The sequence below is a fragment of the Poecilia reticulata genome, linkage group LG14, assembly GCF_000633615.1.
Source record: "Poecilia reticulata strain Guanapo linkage group LG14, Guppy_female_1.0+MT, whole genome shotgun sequence".
In the NCBI taxonomy this organism is placed as follows: Eukaryota; Metazoa; Chordata; class Actinopteri; order Cyprinodontiformes; family Poeciliidae; genus Poecilia; species Poecilia reticulata.
In genome coordinates this window covers 10,341,838-10,348,585 of record NC_024344.1, presented here as the reverse complement: position 1 = coordinate 10,348,585, position 6,748 = coordinate 10,341,838, and the positions used below count along the sequence as shown (strand labels likewise).

At 41.1% G+C, this 6,748-nt stretch overlaps 1 protein-coding gene across 5 annotated transcripts in view; it reads right to left on the bottom strand.

Moving 5' to 3' along the window:
* LOC103475800 (sorting nexin-19-like) overlaps positions 1-6,748 on the bottom strand; it is a 142,820-nt gene that overhangs the window by 101,570 nt on the left and 34,502 nt on the right. The window contains exon 3 of one of the 5 annotated variants that reach the window (XM_017308583.1): positions 3,287-3,372. The exons of the other annotated variants lie outside the window; for them this stretch is intronic. The gene's annotated coding sequence lies outside the window, so the exon portion shown is untranslated. The remainder of the gene's footprint in view (positions 1-3,286; positions 3,373-6,748) is intronic. 5 annotated transcript variants of the gene reach the window in all.

Below are 6,748 nucleotides of genomic sequence, written 5' to 3'. Positions count from 1 at the left end.
TTTTTTTGTCCGTATCCCTCGTTTCACCGAACCCGTTTCTTGCTGCTCCTTGTCCCTTACTGTTCCCTCCTCTCGCTGCCTCCATCAAATATTCTGCTCACGCACAACTGCGGCACCCTTTCTCCAGTCCTCCCCATTAATCCACACCACAGACATCTTGGCCCACTGTCTCGTCTCTGACAGCGTGCACTCAGAAGTCTCAAAGTCTAGCTCGTTTCTGTCCCTCTACATTTTTCTCAGGCCACGAGGCCGAACATGCCTCTCACTGTACAGATAGAGCGTTCCGTCTAACTATAGGCTCCCTTTCTCTAAATGCCACTCAGCAGAAAACATGCAGCATCCAAGGAGAGGTCAAATTAGTATAAACAGACCTTGGAGCACAAAATGCTAACAGGACACGCAGCATGTAGCATAAGGCTTATTTCAACAATGCCTGGCTGGCTGTTATTACATTTGCTCATTATTAATGTAAAATAATGCCTTTATTGTACTTAAAACAATACAGAAGGTCATTCTGCTTCATATATATATAAAGTAATTGTGAAAACATTTTAAATATGTCTGGACAGCAGCATATTCATGAGATAGAATCMGAGCGAGAAAGTTTCTTTTTTGGCACACTGCTCCTTTAAAACACARTGACAAAGCAGGGGTAGGGTTGCAAGAAGAAGAAAAAGATCTAATTACTGTATTAATTGCTTAATTTCTATTCATCTCTGGTCTCCACGTGCTGCTACTAATCACTTAAAGAATGCAGCCAAATTCTCCRTATTAACACATCTTCTGTGACAGGCGGGMAGGGCGTTGGAGAGTTGGAGGTGCAGGGGGAGGCACAGGGAAATGCAAAGATTTGACAGGRAAAAAAAAGCAATTCTTTAAGAAGATTGAATCTAAAYGYGGACACCAAATAAGGAATATTCTTTTCTGAGATGCCCGATTTAATGTGGCAGATGCAGAAACAAAAATTTTCGGATTCTCTCTTCAGCTGGATCKTCGGTCCAAACGTTCCTTCCATCTTTCTTTCTCAAGTAAAGGTTCAAGACGGATTTTACTGAGGAGTTTAGAAATAGTCCACAGTGCCTCATCAACCACCCTCTTTTTTGGCATTTCTTTCTTTCTCTCACCCTCCACTCCTGCCATTTCAGACCCTTATTTCCCTGCCCTCCTTCCCCTCCCTCCTGCCTTTCTCTCTCATTCATTCAGTTTAATTTTGAACTCTGCACTTGTAGACAGGGAATGAGGATAGCTCCATGGTTACCTGGCACTGGGCCATCTCATTACACTGGCAATTGATTCTGGCCTGCCGCCATGTCCGCTGCCCACCTCCCCCACTCCCCACAACATCTCTGCACCCCAGACTGTCTGCAGCAAAGGAGATCTCAGAACACACAGGATGGAGACAAACAGCTTCACTTCGGCACATCAAACCAGTGATCCATCCATGCACTGCTGCGTRCAGGAAGGCGGACAAATAAATATGACCATAATTTACAGGAAGAATACATAGAAAGACCCTTTTAAATCAAGAAGGGCCTAAACTTCTTACAGCCACAGTTATAACCTTTAGATAATGTAAGAAGTTGAGAGTAAACAACATAAAATCATAAACTAGCTAATCTAACAGACTAAAATCATCCCATTGAACTGTAGTTAGCTATGTCTAGACAATAATACAAGTGGTCAATAAGAGTAAAACATAAGTTTAGGGAAAATCAATAAGGTTTAGAAATAAGTAAGGAAGAATGGACGGACGGACGGACTACAGTCTAATTCCTGATTGTGTAGAAACCCTGCTAAATGTTACGACCTTCACTCTTTAGTCTGGGAAAGTTTAACACACACAGAAAACACAAATCACAATTTCTTAGATGCATTTTGSAAACTGTAATTATTGACTAGTGCCCTCCGACTGAGATAGATTTACCATTTCAAGGGTTAGCCTCATCCTTTCCTATTGTAATTTCACAGCATCACTTCCAGTATCTTTAGCCACCGTTAACTTAGAGAGAAAAAATAAACACTTTTTCATAAATCACATCTGGAACTAAATACAAATCCACAATCCCAGCGACAACGGAGTGTCTGTAGGCCTAACGGGAAAAGTTCAGAGTGGGAAACCATCCTTCGGAGAGGCGCTGCATCCCAGAGTGTTAGATTAGTCTCAGTGACACCAGACTTTTGACACYATGTGTAAGATCTCACACAACAATCTCAAGTAACTGATGCTACCGACTCCAAAACTGCATCCTTTGGAAAACTACACTTGTCAAAATGAAAGGAGACTGAAAGTTTCTAATTTTACACACAACTTTTGAAACAAAACCCAAAATAAAATCTTATTGCTGCTAACCCAGGCACAGGTTTCATCATACGTCTTGCCCTATAAGACTCCAACAGACAGAAAAACACAGGGGTTTGCTCCTTCACTTTATATAGAGCATGTTTTTTGGAGTAACTCAGACATTGCCGCTGCTGCTCCTTCTGTCAGCGCTGGCAGATGTTGGGGTCATGGCCTTATACTCAAGGGGGATTTAAAGGGATCAGGAGTCAAAGGGATTATAAAGCCATTATGATTTCTACTGTGCCTTATGTATTCCTACATCCATTAGCCAATCATTTACAGTCCAGTTAAAGGTATAAATCATATTGTTATATTGGAAGCCTTTTTAATYATGAAATATGTTTTTAAATTGTTCATTTTTAATAGGATTCCCATATATAAACAATATGTAAATGACAACGATGTATTGTAACTCATATATTCGTTTAGACTTAAGAACACAAAATGTATATTTACTTTCATTACAAAGTAGACATATATGGAGAAATATGCTGGCGACTAGAATCGGGTGAAGGCACCTGTACAGGGTTTCCCCCAGTGTATTATAAGCCTGGCGGGCCACCAGGCTTTACTGTGCCCCCCACCAGGCTAAGCATCGTTTATTTTTCTTTTTAAAACATTAGCAATTTTTTAAGACTTTATAGTTGCTGTTCAGATATTAATCTTCCACTCTTCCAACAGCACATAATTATCAAGTGATATTTCCAAATTTCATGTCAACTTTAAACATTTTTCAACTCAAAAACACGGCGGGCCGCTGGATGAATGATTGCCCGGGAGCCCGACTGGGCTTAGCAAGTTTTCTGGGGGAAACCTTTCTGACTCAAGTATTTACTAGATACTTACAATAAACTACATCAATATTCTCCAAGGCAGTGGTGCCCAAGTCCAGCCCTTCAGATCCACTATGCTGCAACTTTAAGATGCATCCCTGCTTCTACGCACCTGAATCAAATGAATGTCTGGTTACCAGGTCYCTGCAGGGCTAAACGATGCTGAAGAGCCATTTTATTCAGATGTGTTGGTCTGCTCTAAGGGACACAGAGAGATTKCTGTTTTAGCAATGCTAGGTGTGCAAATTGTTTGTATAAAATGCTAGACAGATTTAAATRTCYTTCTTTTAAAATGTTAAATAACTACATTTTCCAAACTTTTGGCTCATCATCTGGAGCCATGGACTTCCATGTGATTTTTAAGCTTCAGACAAAAAAACAAACAAAAGAAAACCTTCTACCAATGGCAAAATTTTACATTTTTCCTAGAATACTACAATATTGAGAAAATTATTGCATCAATTTCAAATTAGTATTACTTCATAACAAATATAATTTGGAAACACTTTACAAGACAAACAGGCTCAATTCATAACTAAATGTTTAACATGTAACTGAGTGTAATTTCAATGCAAATCAGTCTAGTTCATGCAAAACAATCAGATTCAGTTTTTACATTCAGCCCTATTAAATWCTGTGAATTAAAAAATAAAGTAGATTTATTTGTAGTTTGCTATCTATATAATGGTAGCCATATTTCCAAATCATCAATCATTAATATTTTTTCATATATTATTCACTAAAAACCAGGGAGAATATGACCAACAAAACTAAACAGTCGGCTTTGTTGGATCAAATTCTTCATTTGTTTTTGAGCCTGAAGGTGGTTTTCATCCATCCATCCATCCATCCATCCATCCATCCATCCATCCATCCCTTTACCATGACATCTTGGTGCAGAGCCCACATCACTGCAGACGCAGCACCAATCCACCTATCGATCTCATTCCTGAACAAAACTCAGAGAAAGAACCTCCTCTCCGACTTGGAGAAGGCACTCTACCCTTTCCCAACTCAAGACCAGGACCTTATATTTGGAGACACTGATCCTCATCAGCTTCAAACATGGCTGTGAAATACTTCAGCAAAAGCAGGATATCACGATCTGATGAAGCCAAAAGGCTCCCCAAAAAGCAGAGAAGCGATCATAAGACCACCAAAATGGATCCCCTCAACACCTTTGCTGCACCTAGAACTTCTGTCCATAAAGGTTTTGAACAGATSRGTGACACAGGCCAACTTTTACAGAGTCCAACTCTCACCGGATGTGAACCAAGYTCTTAAGTTATGTTGTACAGGGACCKAACAGTGCTTTCTACTAAAATAAGATACTGCACACATTAATTGAAGGCAAAATACCAAATAGACTAATATTCTTATACCACTAAATAAAATTAAAAAATTAATCCTCAAAAGAAATGTTACCCGTTATCTCAACTGACTGAAAAACACTATACGATCCACTAAAAAAATCTATCTTTTTGTGTTCTGTTGGAGTGAAAAACTGTGGAAAAATAAGCTAAAATGGTTTTTGAGTRATCTGAAGTCCAATGTTTCAGACAGCAGAGTGACCATKATTTCTTTATTTCAATCGCCAACATCTTACAATCCATTAGTAACACTGGTTCWGCAGAAAGGAATAAAAGATCTCCACTGGCAACGAATCAATCTGCATCTCTACTCGAAGTGCTTTGACCAGTTTGTTCACGCTGCTGTTAATTCACTGCTTTAAAATATGTAATACAAGAGTGAATCTTTATTATTGGTTTGCATTAATTAACCATCATCACCTGGTTACAATGTACACCCGTTTGCATGCTGGCAAGTTTAATAATGTAATTKCAGAGAACAGACATACTGGAGTAAGTTGTCAACAAAGAAATCTGCACAGAGACTGCTCACTGTGAGTTCCTTTAGAAAAGCCAGGGATTAAAGATGGGCCTCCCCAATCTGGGGCCTCTTTCGTGTACATGCACTCGGGTTGTTTAAGGACACAGTGAACCAGGCTACCCGATCTAGGGAAGGGGCCAGGCAGGGGGAACATTGACAGGACGGCCAAGTGGAATAAACTCTCTGAATTGTAAGAGCTCCAGCTGCTGGCTTAAAGCTAGAAGGAGCAGCGAGGGCTGGAGGAGGGAGAGGACTGGCTCATGTAAGGAGAGAGGGAGTGGTCAAATATAACAGGAGGAGGGAAGAGGATAGATTTATAAAATCTGCCAACAGAAGTAAAACAAAAAGAAGAGGTGGAGATCAGAGTCCAAGTTCCTTTCTGAAAGGTGACTTGGAGAAGAAGTTCAGGGAAAATTTAATACCACCACCTAAGTCAGGAATGTAGAAAGCAAAATGCAGAAAGATACACGCCAGTCAGGATTTTTCTTAAAATAAAAGTTGGGAGTTCAGCGAGTTTGAGTTGGTCTATTATCTGTGACAACCCGTCACACCTGCACTATTGGGAGACAGGGGGTGCTGCCACACAGACGGTTTCCCCTGTCCTTCTCCATTTTCCCTCCCCTTGTTACCTTTTCCCTTCCTCCTCTGTGTTCCTCTCCTTCTATTGCTCCCCTTGCTGTGTGAGTGTGTCTGGGTCCCGCTGGAGAGGCTTTGTCTGTGAACATTGGAGCCCTGGCTGGCCCACGGGGGCCCAGTCCATGAATACCCACACTGTGAGAGCCGCCCTTTCACTTCACACCACTTTCTCTTTGGGAATGCCTGAGCAATGAGGTAAGGAAGCTCATGTACACGCTCCAATGTGCATACACATCCGCACACGCACAAACACACRCATTTTCTCACTTTCTCYGCCTTATGCACACATGCATACACACGCAGGCGCGCATTCACATATACACCATACTTTACACACAAACTGAGTGAGTAGTGCAGTAATGAAAAGCCAGTGTTTTGTGTGAGAACCCTCTCACCCAGGACTAACATCCTGAGAGCCTTTCTCCTCCATCAGTCCCTGCCAAGCGCTCGCTCTAATTAAAGACCATAGAGTCCAGTAGCGTTGGCCCAGCTTCCCCCAGACTGTGCCCCTTCCCCGAGCATAGAGGTCCTGAGCTGAGTAGAGTCYATAAGGAATGTGAATGACTGTGGTGATTAACAGCTTCTCAGGATTTCTAATTCCCCTCTAAATAGAGTGCTTGGACGCATGACTGATGCCAGTTCTGCAGAAGCCTTATAGATAGACTTCAGGTGGCAAGAGAAAGTCTGCAGGAGCGTTACAACAAGCATTTACAGCTCCAGTCTAAGGTTTGCATACTGTAATCTTAGCTTTTGATGTCACCATTATATTGGGATTAAAATGGCATTCCTATGACCTATGCAACATTTTTCTACATTTAAGCTGGCAGCTCCTTTGTGTCAACATAAAAACACTTGACAGCACTTATTGGAAAGACCCCAGGGGTGTTCAATACATTGTCCTCACCATATYRGCATGCACAGTATGAATATCATCAAAGCATTTTTTGGAATCCTATTATATTTGAAGGACCATTAATTCATGCTTTGCACTCAGGCCATGTTATTTGGTCTGAGAAATGTTTGCATAGATTCAACAAGAAGCATTCCT